Below are 14,343 nucleotides of genomic sequence, written 5' to 3'. Positions count from 1 at the left end.
TACCAATGGGCTTAGCTGTCAAGAATATGAGAGAACAAAGGAGGGTCATCCAAAGCTTCGCATACATCCTCTACATGAAAACTTTAACTGAAAGTAAAAGTCTCATTCTGAAAATATCATTTCCCTTCTTGCCCTTCAAATATATTCTATTCCCCCAAGCTCTCTATAGGAACAAGCAGTCCTTGCTTCTCCTAGCAGCTTCCCCATGTCACTCAGTGCTACCGACAGGAAGTTCGCTGCAGTCATCACTTCTAGGACTTGCCCTTAGGAGACACTTCAAGGTCACAGTCCTTGGGAAGTTTCTAGGGAACAACGTAGACTCACTTTCTGGTCATTGCAAAAATCCAACATGCTAGCCGGTCTGCCTAACTAAGACATCTCTGAAGGTCCAACCTATCTGCAGCTCCCAGTGGGTCAGCAAGGCCACCACTGCCTCTCTTTCGTAGTCCAGTATCTTCCTCCACATAATCCTGCTCCTTCTCAAGAGCATGTCAAAACATTTGTACATTCTCACCTAAATCTCAGATCCTATTGCTCACACACCCAACCTACAGCACCCTGCCCTGATTCAGCTTTAATTCTCTCCACGGCCCTCATTACATGCAGTCTTCTACCCAATTAATGTCTGACCTTTGTTTTCTACTGCATTATTAGTCAGCCCTCCCTCCCATTGGGTCGTAAGCCCCAGTGGGCAGATATTTTGTTCCAATTGGTGCTATAAAAACAAACCTTGGAGCACTAGAAATACTAAATAGATTTCTCTGCTCAATACTGAGCAAAGGAAAGTTAGGACTCGCAAGTTTTTGTTCTGTTTGCACGTCTATTGCTTGACAGTGTGCCTGAGCCCTAGATTTTACAGTCTGTCAGAAATCCAGCGTGTACAGACTAGCGACCACTTACTGGGCATAACAGAAATGCTGGCTACATGAAGGTTGGCTCCCCGGGAGAATTAGGACTACGGCAGCTGGAGCTAACAGCCTCAGGGAAACAAATCTTGCATTTTTATAATTTGGAATAACTTTAGAGTAGTCACACCTTCAGAATAACAGCTAGCATTCACTCCAGCTCCCAGAGCTCTGTGTGTACTGTTTCAGCTGGACTGATGCAGATAAAAACCATGTAAATGACACAGAACTGCTATCCCAGTTTTACTAATGAAGACACCAAAGGTTTAAGCATTGAACTGAGTTTTTCTTTTCTTTTTCTCTTCTATTTTTATTAAATTGGGTATTTCTTGTTTCCCTTCGGGAAAGGGAATAACACTGAAGTGACTTTTTCAATGGCAGATCTGTGCTGTAATAAAACAATAAAAAGATCCCATCTCGGGGTCTCCTTCCCGCCTTAGACCATTTATGTTTTCAGAAAAAGACAGACACACAGCCTTTATGTTTTATTTTTCCTTATGTAGCACAGGAGCCGGGCCACTGCCTACCCTCCATGCAGTTAGAATCCACTTTCCTACCGACCACCCCTAGTCACCACTTACTAATTTCCGTGCTCCATCTTGGCTGCTGTTGACCCAACTGAGCAGCCGTCTGGGCCACACCCTTTCACATGGCGGCTCTCCTTCCTCCTGCATGTTCTTCTCTCCCATGGTGGTTCCTTTCTCTCTCTCTCCCCCTGAACGTTCTTACCCCTCCAAGGCCTCTTCTTTTCCTCCCTCCTTCCTCCTTGAGATCTCAAGCCCGGGAAAGCTAAACTGGGCCTACGTCTCTTCTCCCCAGCTATTGACTGCTGGCATTTTTATTTACCAATCAGAATTAACTGGGTGGGGTCAGGGTCCCTCCGGCTATGTGCAGACTCCAAATCTGGGATGCCAGCTCTTAGCGTTACAGTAAATACTAAAAGGCCGATCCTCGACAGAGCCGGGAACTGGGTTGAGCGCAGGTGTGCGCACTCGGAACCCACTGCTCTTTCTATCAGTGTCTCACATCAATCGTTCTCCGGAGCACAGCTGCCTGAAGAGGACCTGGCTAGCCCACCTAAAGTAGCCTATGTGAAGCTTTTATATGTATTTACCTGAACACAGTTTATGGGAACTCTGGGGTGTTGTTTTTAAACTCTTCCTCATATTATTGCCAGAGGTTTTCTGAAGAAGAAAAAAATCACACTTTCAATCTGTTGAATTCACCTCAACATTCACCTAAACCCTTTACCTCCCTACAGAGAAGAGAAACATACCACTCATCTCTAGCAATCTTCTGGATATGTGGTAACTTTTATTCTTTTACATATTTCTACATATAATAATAAAAACATAAAAAATGTATGTAAGCAAAATCAAGAAAATCACATAGAACATCCCCACAAAGATCACGTTACCACAGGACTATTTGCATAAATTTCTAGTACACACACGCACACACACACACACACACACACACACACACATGCACCACTCCTCTCTCTCATGTGTGTGTAGGCATGATGGTATTGTGCACTGTGTAAAGATTACCCTTGCAGTATTCAAATGCTGGCTTCTCTGCCCCCATATCTGGCTGCAACCCGGACATGGAATGGGAAGGCCTTTTCCAGGTATCTCCTTTCTCGGTGTTGTGTAAGCATTGCTCCACATTTCTTCTCTGATTTGCCAACAAAAGATGATCATCCAATGGCTGTGCAGAGGAGAGAATCAGGCTGGACTTCTGATCCTAGCCGGGGGAGGGGTAGAGAGGAAGGAGGAGAGGATCAAGGAGACACCCTGGGAACACACCTGAAGCAGAAAGAACCAGACCAGTAGTACTAAAATGCAAGTCTCCCAGGGGTTTTGGCTGGGAGGCGGCTAGATTGGCTTCGAATATAGGGTAGATTAATAACTGCTCAGGTATTGTACTGTAAAGCTTGATGAAATAAATCTTATATTCTTATTTATTCCAGAGCTACATGGGCTAAAATGTGGTGCAAAACCCCCATAAATTCCTACTACAAGTGTGTGTGTTATATGTATATATAAACACCCGTTGTATGAAATCACACACATTTATCACTTAATGCGTGTTTGGGAAGGTTGATTTCTGGTTTTTTGGTTTGGGATTTTTAGGGTTTGGGGGTTTTGTTTGTTTGGTTGGTTGGTTTGGTTGTTTGTTTGTTGAGACACTGTACAGACCTAGCTGAATGTTGTATATAGACCAGGTTGGCCTTGAACTCATGGAGATCCACCTGCCTCTGCCTCCCTAAGTGTCGGGACTAAAGGTTTGTGCCACCACCCAAAGCCTGAATGTTCTTTTTAAACTATTTACTGACGTGTGTGTGTGTGTGTGTGTGTGTGTGTGTGTGTGTGTGTGTGTGTGTGCACATGCATGTATACACCTTTATCCACTGAGCCATCTCCTAGGTTCAATAAATGTCATGTTACAAATTTCTCTTAGGGACTGTTTAACTGTATCTAATCATTTGAACATCTTGAAATCAACTAGGATTTTAAAGGCATTTTTAAATGGGGGATGACTTCTTAACATGAACATAAACAACTAATGTGACAGTCCACATCAAGTAAGTAATAGCCAAAAGTCCCCTTTCCTCCAGACATAAGTTCTTTTTATCAGTATGACCATTTAGTGTACAAGAGAATATCAATGTATGCATCCCGGTGATTGCCTATCTAGCCTGCCTGATGTCATGACAAGCAACAAACACATTTGCTTATTGAAGTTCATAAATGGGATTTAGTTTGTGGTGAGAGACCATTTTCTTAGCTTTCTTATGATTGCCTTCTCACTGTTCCTTACAGTGTGGGGAAAGAGGGAGAGGTGGAGGCCTTGATCTGAGTCTCTTCTTAGAAAGACACTCCTTCTGGATCAGAATTCTACACGGACCACCTGTATCCATCTTTTTATCCTTTTTTTCCCCCATTTTTATTAAATTGGGTATTTCTTATTTACATTTCAAATGTTATTCCCTTTCCCGGTTTCCTGTCCTTAACCCCCCTAAACCCTCCCACTCCCCTTCTATATGGGTGTTCCCCTCCCCATCCACCCCCATTACTGCCCTCCCCCCAACAATCCCCTACACTGGGAGTCCAGCCTTGGCAGGACCAAGGGCTTCCCTTCCACTGGTGCCCCAACAAGGCTATTCACTGATACCTACGAAGTTGGAGCCCAGGGTCCATCCATGTGTATAGCCTTTGGGTAGTGGCTTAGTCCCTGGAAGCTCTGGTTGGTTGGCATTGTTGTTCTCATAGGATTACAAGCCCCTTCAGCTTTTTCAGTCCTTTCTCTAATTCCTCTAACAGGGGTCCCGTTCTCAGTTCAGTGGTTTGCTGCTAGCATTCGCCTCTGTATTTGACATGCTCTGGCTGTGTCTCTCAGGAGAGATCTATATCTGGTTCCTGTTAGCATGCACTTCTTAGCTTCATCCATCTTATCTAGTTTTGGTGATTGTATCCATCTTAATTACGTCTTAAGAGGGCCCGTCTTCGAATCCAACCACATTTGGGATTAAAGCTTCATCCTATAAATTTTGGGAGGATACATCCTTCAGTTTATAACAAGCCTAAGCGTAAAAAGAGTAGTTTTGAATAGTGTGCTCTCACAGGAGGATCTCGGGTGGAAATGAACATAGATGAATTCAGTGCTTCAGTACCACAAACCCATGCTAGCTAAGGCAGGTCTTTATTGACACTCCAGTTAAGGCATGACCACAGTGCAGAGAACACAGCTTCTCTCGGGAGCTCACACCATCTCCTAAGTCTTGGCTGACTTGTCTGAAAAAATATGAGTAATTTCATCGAGAGAATCATGTGAGAATTCAATAAAATGATGGCAGTCCTCTGCTGTGTATGTGTCAGGGCCTCGGATCAGCTGATGAATGCTGCCTGGTTGGTGGGTCAGTGTCTGATAGATCTCAGGGGTCCGGGTTAGTTGAGACTGCTGGTCTTCCTATAGGGTTGCCCTCCTCCTCAGCTTTTTCTGGCCTTTCCCTAATTCAACTACAAGGGTCCCCGGCTTCTGTCCATTGGTTGGGTGTAAGTATCTGCTTCTGTCTCAGTCAGCTGCTTGTTGGGCCTCTTGGAAGGCAGCCATGCTAGGCTCCTGTTTGCAAGGACATCATAACATCAGTAATAATGTCAGGCCTTGGAGGTTCCCCTTGAGATGGGTCCCAATTGGGCCAATCACTGGACCTCCTTTTCCTCAGTCTCTTCTCCACTTTTGTTCCCGCAGTTCTTTTAGACAGGAAAAACTATGGGTTAGAGTTATGAACATGGGATGGTAACCCTATCCCTCCACTTGATGCTCTGTCTTTTTACTGGAGGTGGATTCTACAAGTTCCTTCTCCCTACTGTTGGGCATTTCATGTCTCCCTTTGAGTCCTGAGATTCTCTCACCTCCCAGGTCTCTGGTACATTCTAGAGGCTCCCCTAACCTCTTCCATTCATTTTGCTGGCCCTCAGGGCTTCACTCCTGGTTACCCGCCCAAATACCTGATCTTGTTACCCCTTTTCCCTGTCCCTCTCCTCTCCCGCCCAGTTCCCTCCCTTTCTCTGCCCTCTGGTTTCTTCTCCTTCCCTAGTGGGATTGAAGCATCCTCACTTGGGCCCTATGACTTATTAACCTTTTCGAATTCTGTGGATTGTATCCTGGGTATTCTGTGCTTTTTTGGCTGGTATCCACTTAGTGAGTACATACATACTTTTGAGTCTGCGATACCTCACTCAGGATGGTATTTTCTAGTTCAACCCATTTCCCTGCAAAACTCAAGATGTCCTCATTCTTAATAGCTGAATAGTATTCAGTTGGGTAAATGAACCACATTTTCTGTATCCATTCTTTCATTGTGGGACATCTTGGTTTTTTTCAGCTTCTGGATATCACAAATGAGGCCACTATGAACATAGTGAAGCATGTGCCCTTGTGGCATGGTGAGGCATCTTTTGGGTATATGTGGAGGAGTGGTATAGCTGGGTCTTCGGGTAGATCTGTTTCTAATTTTCTTTTTTTTTTTTTTTGGTTCTTTTTTTTTTCGGAGCTGGGGATCGAACCCAGGGTCTTGCGCTTCCTAGGCAAGCGCTCTACCACTGAGCTAAATCCCCAACCCCTGTTTCTAATTTTCAATGTGCAGGTCTTTGGTTGTTTTTTTTTTTTTTTTTTTTTGTTTGGTGTTTTTTTTTTTTTTGCCTGCATGCATGTCTGTGAATCCATGCAGTACTCACAGAGATCAGGAAATGGTGTGGATCCCTTGGAACTAAAACTACCTACAGTTGTAAATTGTTATGTAAATACTGGGGATTGAACCCAGATCCTCTGGAAGAGCAGCCAGTGCTCTTAACCACTGAGCCGTCTCTCCAGACCCTTATTCTTCTTTAAAACTGAAAATTTCAATGTCCATCCATCTGTCTGCCTCTCTCTCTCTCTCTCTCTCTCTCTCTCTCTCTCTCTCTCTCTCGTGTGTGTGTGTGTGTGTGTGTGTGTGTGTGTGTGTGTGTGTGTGTGTGTGTGTGTATATACATAACGTGGCTATTTTGAATAACATTGTGGTAAACCTTGGGAGGTGCATGCCATTTTTTTTGTATATGCTCAGGACCGGTATAGCTGGCTCATGTTAATTCTATTTTTAGTTTTCCCAGGCTACTCCATATTGATTTCAACAGTGAATGGTCTAATCTGCATTCTCACCGACAGTGAATGAGGGTTAATTTCACCCTGAAATCCTGCAACGTTTACAGTTAGAGGTTTTCTTCATCATAGGCATGTGAGAGAAAATCTCAAGGTTTGCATTTCCCAGATGGCTAAAAACATTAAACACACTACCATATACTTATGGGACATTTGTACTTTTTCCAAATAGATACAGAGTCCACCCATCTGCCTGTTTGACACCTAGTGCCATGTTTTCTCATGGTTTGATGTTACTCCTCTGCTGGGTGAATAGCTGGCGAACATTTCCCCCATCCTGCAGCTTGTCTTCTCGTGGAATTGACTCTGTAACCCTTATATTTTAAGATTTGCCACGATAAAGAATTACAGAGTCTGAAACAACAATCACAGTGTGTGCGTGTGTGTGTGCGCGTGTGTGTGTGCGTGTGTGTGTGCGTGTGTGTGTGTGCGTGTGTGCGTGTGTGTGTGCATGTGTGTGTGTGCGTGCGTGTGTGTGCGTGTGCGTGTGTGTGTGTGCGTGTGTGTGTGCGTGTGTGTGTGCGTGTGTGTGTGTGTGTGTGCGTGTGTGTGTGTGTGTGTGTGTGTGATGGTTGTGTAGTTTGATTGTCTTATGGGACTCCTAACAGTGGGAGTGTAGGGTGTATCTGACCCTCTTCCTATTAATGGGTTGCTTTCTCGATATGAGGGTTTGTGCCTTGTCTTGTTGTAACTTGTGACTTGTTATGCCGCTTTCAGTTGATATCCCTGGGACATCTGCTCTTCTTTAGAAAGGAAAGAGAGGAGGACTGGACTGGAGGAGGAAGGGGTGGGAAGAATGAAGGGAGGAGGATGTAATGTATAAGGGAAGAATAAAAGAAAAATACTTTAAAAGAACTGTCATTTCTTAAAGTTTCTTTAAACTTTTAGATCCTAAGGTAAGATAATCATTTTGCATATATATATACATATATATATATATAATTAATTCTGTTTATAACACACACAGCTCTCATGCCAACTAGATGCCCTGTTGTAAATAAATGGCTAGGGCAATGACCAGTAGCTGTCAGACCATCTTTTAAGCAGAAGAAGAAAAGGACCACAGTGAACAGTTTGAGTAGGGACTTACGTAATTTATTTCTGTCAGTGACATTTATTCATTGCTGAAATAACAGGGACACAAACTAAAAGGTATGCATAAATGCCAAGTAATTAAACATAGTGATGAGATTGCATCTGGCTCCTGAGCAGGGCGCAGACCCGTGTGGCAAGGTTACGACCTGACCTGCGTTATCTCCATGAGCACATATGTCTTCAGTTGTGCCTCGAGCTACCAGGGTGACACCACGGCCTTTTCATATTTTGCCAGGAGTAAGCCAGCTGGAAAAGTGATGCTTTGTAACAGAAGGGTAATTTTTTTTATCTTTTAGAGGTATATATATATATCTTATAAAATGAAGCTTTTCTGCCATGTAGATTTGGTGGCATAGTTTATCGGTAAGAATGTGAATGGAAAGTCAGACTTCGATGGCTCCACTGTCTGCCCAGGGTGAACAGAAACGGACGCAGAAGCAGAAAGACCCAGTTCACAGGAGAGCAGAGATTGGCTGACATCTTCCATGTCCTTTCAAATCTTCAGAACTCTTGTGTATGCAAACAAGAGCATAGAAACAAACATTTAAAGGAAAAGGTCTGTACAGTGCACACGTGTGTGTGTGTGTGTGTGTGTGTGTGTATGTGTGTGTGTGTGTGTGTGTTGATGTCTGTGACCATGTGTACTCACATGTGGAGGTCAGAGGTCAATGTCTGGTGGTCCTCTATCTCTACCTGCCTTGGTTTTTTTGTTTTGTTTTGTTTTTTGCTTTGTGTGTGTGTGTGTGTGTGTGTGTGTGTGTGTGTGTGTGTGTGTGTGTGTGTGTGTGTGTTAAACTAGGTCTCTCATCAAAGCTGTCCCTCACTGATTGGTCACACTAACTGTCCAGCAAGCCACTGGAATCTTTCCATTTCCACCTCCCAACACTGGGATCACAAGTGCCTAACACCATGCTTCTCTTTCTTATGTGGATGCCTAAGATCCCCACCGAGCCATCTTCCCAGGCCTCTTAAAGAAATAGTAATATCCTATTATCCTCGAGCCCCTGATTTATTTTATTTTATTTTGAGACAGGATTTTTCTAGTTCCTGGCTGTCTGGAACTTGCTCTGTACATTAGGCTAGCCTTGAACTCAGAAATCTGCCTGCCTCTGACTCCCAAGTGCTGGGATTAAAGGAATGGTGCCACCACCACCCAACCAGGCCCTCAATTTTAAATAACGTATTTTAATTGTAATCAGTTTTTGACTCACTCATCCCAGAGAAAGATAGTCTATCGCTAATGTCTACAGAGGGGATAGTTACCAATTCTATTTTGTCTTCTAAAACCAATGCACTGACTCTTGGATACAATGCTGTTTGAAGGGCCTAGGATACAGAGCCTGTACTCCTAAGAAGACAACTAGGTCCTCCATTCTATAGAAAACAGAGCCCAGATAGGTCCTTCTCCCAAATCATGAAATGAAGCTTCAGAAATCTGTCTCCAACTTTCTGGGCCTTTTCTGATTACAGAAATAAGAAGGAAGGGTTTTACAGCACAGGATCTGGAGCTCAGTGCGGCTGCACGGCTTGGCACTGCCTCATCGAGTACACAATGGTGTCACGGTATCCTCCGAGGACTTCTCTCACACACCGTTAGATGTGCATTTCCCAACTGATTTAAAGTCACCTCCAAGCTATGGGGAGTTACACAACAAGAATAAGGGAAAGATTTTCAATATTTACTATTGTGGTATCGTAAATGCTATTCTAAAAGCAAGAACTACTTTGTAAAATTTGGCAATCTCTCAGGAAAAGAGTTAAAACCAAAATAAAATGCGCTACACTGGAATTAAGAAAAGTCGGTGACACTGTTGGGAACAGCACAAAGACAGCGTAAAGTATAAAGTAGCCCAGCCCACCCTGTAACATAAGTAAGAAGCTACAGAAGGAGAAACCGGATATGTTTCCCCTGACATGGAAAATACAGTCGATTTCACCTTAGGCAAGTGCAAACTTGCAGAGCAATGTGCCTCAAAGCCTCCCTGACCCAGTTACTTCAGACCTGAAAATTAAGGCCGTGTCCTGGCAGAGGAGGTGCGAAATGCCACCGTCTGGGCAAGACACCCTCATTACAGTCCGCAAGCCGTAAGAGTTGTGGGCATCTGCTCTGGCTCTGAACAAATGGCCCCATGGACAGCGGCATGCGAGGAGGAGGGGCTCACGGGACCCCACCCCTCACTCCTGGGCTACTTGCTGCTGAGAGAGTCAGGCAGCACGGGCGCCATCACCTTCAGTCGCACACACAGTAGTGAGCACACCAGGCCAATGGACAGCTGCAATCCTGATTAAACTGCGTGGGTCACAGAGAATAATCAAAAGTTGTGAATCTAGGAAAGAGATGGGTCGTGATTGGGAGGGGGAGGGGAGGAAGGTGAGTAATCAGAATATGTCATATACACACATGAAATTATCAAAGAACAGAACTAATCAAGAAAAAAGAAAAGAATATGCCCTGAAATTTAACCATAACTAGACTCTACCCATGTTCAAATGAATAAGAATTTGCAAAGGCTGATTGTAAAAAAGGAATTTGGGGAGAGGATTTAAGAGGAGTAAGAGGGAAAAAAGGGAAAAGAAAATGATGTGATTATATTTTAATTAAATAAAAATTTATCAAGGTCTGTAACATCTACAAAATAGAATATTCTAACTTACTAAAATTTATCTTACAGGCATTTTATGAAATAAATACATTAAGATTAAAGTAGGAAATTTAACAGTATTATACATCATTTTGAGTACAGCTACATTTTCTATCTTAATTGAGGTATAATTGAAAAATGAAACTATATATTCAAAGTCTATAAACTGAAGATATGACATGCATAGATATTGTGAAATTATAACTATAACCAAATTAGTTAACACACCCATCACCTCAAGAAAATATATGTATACATGCGTGTGTGTGTGAGTGTGTGAGTGTGTGTGTGTGTGTGTGCGGTGTGTACAAACATGTGTGTGCTGAGAATATGGAAGAGCCCCTCCCTCAAGCAGTGTACCATACAGAGAAGTATATCATTGTCACCATGTTGGGCATTAGCCCCCTCAGAACTTGCAACTAAAATTTGTATCTGTTAGGCATTCACAGCCCTAAGCAAATACATTTTTAATTCCATCTTGGTAATAACAAAATCAGAAAATGAAGTGATTTAAAGGGCTAAAGGGCAAAAATGGAACAAGATTTAAATGTGGTGGGAGACAGGAGGGAAGATATGGGGAGGGATAATTAATGCTAAAGATCTATCAAGGTGGTCATGGGAATCTACTACTGTAACAGTTTCTATAGATAAACAGATGTAATTGTGGACTTCTCCACCCAGTCTCCTTGTTCCCCAAAATAACGACTGCGAAACCTCTTGTTTATGAATAAATGACTAAGCCAATATCTTTGACTCATTTCTTCTAGATCATAACTCAACTGTCTCACAGAGCTCTAACAGTAAAGGCCAGTGCCGTTGTGCCTGGTTACCCTCCAGACCTTGGTGGTAAGACTAAACTGCTGAAGACACCACACATGAGTCATGTAGAGTCGTGCAGAGAAATCAAGCTGGTACCAACCTAGAAGCTTCATTGCCGTACTAGAAGGTGCTGTACAAGCTATAGGTGGAGAAAGGTAAACATCATTCTCCCTAAGATATTTGAATTGAGTATTTTCTTCCTAAGATACGTGGAGTTAAAATGGACTTGGTTGCTTGAAGAGCACCGGTGGGCAGCGGGAAGAAGAGACATGAAGGTAATAGCTCAGACAGAGTCAAGAGAACTTAGCAACTTGTTTATCTGAAGAAGAGGAAAGAAGAGACAAGGACAGACTTGTGGGAGTTGGTTCTCTCCTTCCACACATGGGGCTGGAGGACTAAAGTCGGATCATCAGGCTTGGTGGGAAGAAGCTTTACCTGCTGGATCACCTCAGCAGTCCTTCGTTCATATCTAGACTAAAATTGTTGGCTCACATGGTGTGAATATTATGTTAGTCCCATTGTGTGTGTGTGGGGGGGTGTGTGTGTGTCTATCTGTGTGTCTGTGTCTGTGTGTAACGGAAGACCTAAGGTGGCCAAGTATAAAGAAGAGAGAACTTTTTGTTTTGATCCTCCCTGCCCCTGCCCCAATGCTAGAGGCACTCAGACAATATCAGCTCAGCTCTCATGCCGACCTCACGACAAAGCAAGAAGTGAGGAAAGAAGTGGGAAAGATCCCACAGTGAGAACGGGAAGCCAGGGGTTAATGGGAGGACCATACCTTACTGAGAACTAATTAGGATCTCAGAAGAACTGCATTCATACCTTGTGGTACAACGTTTCCACTGATCTTAACCAGCTCTCACTGGACCTGGCCTCTTGAAAGTCCCACCACCTCTTCATGTTGAAACCCTAGGGATGAGGCCAAAGGAGGCCATAGTACTCTATCAGTCACCAAACTGCAGCAGTCCTTTCCTGTTCCTGAATATCTAAACACCGCTGCACAGTGTACTTGTTTATGTTGTCATTGGTTAGACATCTTCAGAGTCATCATTTTCCCCACATCCTCCACACATTCTTTTTCTTTCCCCTCCCAGTTCCTCCCCTCCTCTCATCACACCCGGATCCACCTCCCCATTTCTGTCCCTCACTAGAAAACAAATAGGCATCAAAAGGATAATAATAAAAATATAACAAGATAAAACAAACCATAATGGGACAAAACACGTACGCAGAAGGGAAAGAGCCCAAGAAAAGGCACAAGAAACAGGTAAGATACAAAAACACACCTGTTCACACGCTCATTCCATAAAGACACAAAGCCGGAAGCCTATGTACAGAAAGGATGTTATTGTAAAAATAAAGTAACTAAATTAATAAGTAAAAATTTCAAAATAAAAATGCCCGGACCCAGCATTCTGAGACAAAGAGCTACCAAAGATGCTGCTGAGTTTGTCGTCCGTTGGCCATCTACTACTGAGCGTGAGGCCATAAGAGATTTTTGTTTCCACCGTGAGAGTCCCTTGGAGAAAAACTAAATTCTCTTTTGCAAGTGGTTATCAGTTGAAGATAGCTTCTGAGTTAGGGGTGGGGCATGTGTTCACATCTCAGCTCAGGATTCCATCTAGTACAGACTCATGTAGGCCCTGTGCATGCTGCCTCAGTCTCTACGAGTAGCTAGAAGGCCTTGCTTTCTCAGTGTCCTCCATTCCTTCTGACTTCTTCACTTTCTCTACCAACTCTTCTGCAGCGTTCCCTGAGGCCTAAGAGGAGGGATTTAATGAAAACTGGGTGTTCCCAGGTATCATAATATATATATATATATGTATATATATATATATATATTATAAACTATATACTGCAGAAGGAAGTTTCTCTGATGATGGCTGAGCAAGGAACTGGTCTTTCTCTTCTGGTACCATGCAGAGTACCTTCCAGTACTAACAATACTAGCCTATGGGGGTGAAGGCTCTAGGTAGGCACCCGTTCAACTTCTCTGGGTTCAATGAACTGTGCAAATGTTGTCTTCAGCCATGGAGCATTTATGCCAGTGTGTGGAGAGTAACCTATAGACTTGTCCACAAGTTGAGTTGTTTAGGAGTTTCCCGTAACCCCTTTTACATCATTTAGATGTAACCCAATTCCAGTGCTGGAAGCTTCGTTGAGTGATGAGGGGTGTCCAGTTGGGGTTTTGGTCTTCCCCGTTATCTGGTGGTTTTACTTAGATTTCTTTCTTATATACGTATGTATATTTTAGGAAGCTTCCACCATATTAGATTTCTATACTATCTCTCCCTCAAATGGTCCTTAATTCTAGTGTCTTTCCTCATCTTCCCTTACTTATTTCTCTCCCCTTCTCCTCCCCATTTGATCTTCTTGTTCCAGCCCACCCCTATCCATCCATAACAGTCTTTTCTCTTTCCCCTTTCTAGAGAGATCCATCTCTCCCAGTAGTCCCTTGCTCTACACCTACCCTCGGTGGTTCATGGTAGCTTAGTTGCCATTGACTTAACGTCTGATATCCGCATGTAAGCAGATACATAACCGTATTTGTCTTTCTGGGACTGAGTTACCTCACTCAGGGTAATTGTTTTCTAGTTGCATCCATTTACCTCTGAATTTCATGATTCCACATTTTTAATGACTGAGTAATATTTCATTGCGTAAAGGTACTTTCTGTTCATCTATTGAGAGACATCTAGGTTGTTTCCAGTTTCTGGCTAGAAAAAAATAAAGCAGTAGTGATCATGGTTGAGATGGGTCTGTGTGGTAGGATGAAGTGCCCTTTGGGTATATTGCCCAAGCGTGGTGTAGCTGGACCTCGAGTTAGATCCATTCCCACCTTCCTGAGGAGCTGCCACATTGATTTCCGTAACACTGTATATTTTTTTAAAGATATCTTTTATTCATTATTTATGTGTACCACAAACCACAAACTTGCATAAACAAAGGAAAAAACAATTTGACTCCAACAAAATTCAAAATATGTATGTATGTGTATATATATATTTATATAACAAATGAGCCAAAGCAAACAATAGGCAATTTTTCTAATATATCAGATAGTCCTTAGAGAGTAGAAGAAATCAAACAAAGGTCTGTATGTAGGCTGGAAAAGGAAGTTTGATTTCCTGGAGCAGATGTTATGGGTGGTGATGAGCTCCTGGTGTGGGTGCTGA

At 43.1% G+C, this 14,343-nt stretch overlaps 1 long non-coding RNA gene across 1 annotated transcript; it reads left to right on the top strand.

The window, feature by feature from the left end:
* Positions 1–2,661: 2,661 nt before the first annotated feature.
* Positions 2,662–12,589, top strand: LOC147999414 (uncharacterized). The gene is made up of 3 exons (XR_015643601.1): positions 2,662–2,749; positions 8,049–8,262; positions 11,116–12,589. It is a non-coding gene; the product is annotated as an uncharacterized LOC147999414 (long non-coding RNA).
* Positions 12,590–14,343: the final 1,754 nt, after the last annotated feature.

The sequence above is a fragment of the Rattus norvegicus genome, chromosome 19 (assembly GCF_021556685.1).
Source record: "Rattus norvegicus strain SHRSP/BbbUtx chromosome 19, alternate assembly SHRSP_T2T, whole genome shotgun sequence".
NCBI lineage: Eukaryota > Metazoa > Chordata > Mammalia > Rodentia > Muridae > Rattus > Rattus norvegicus.
This window is presented reverse-complemented; position numbering and strand designations above follow the sequence as displayed.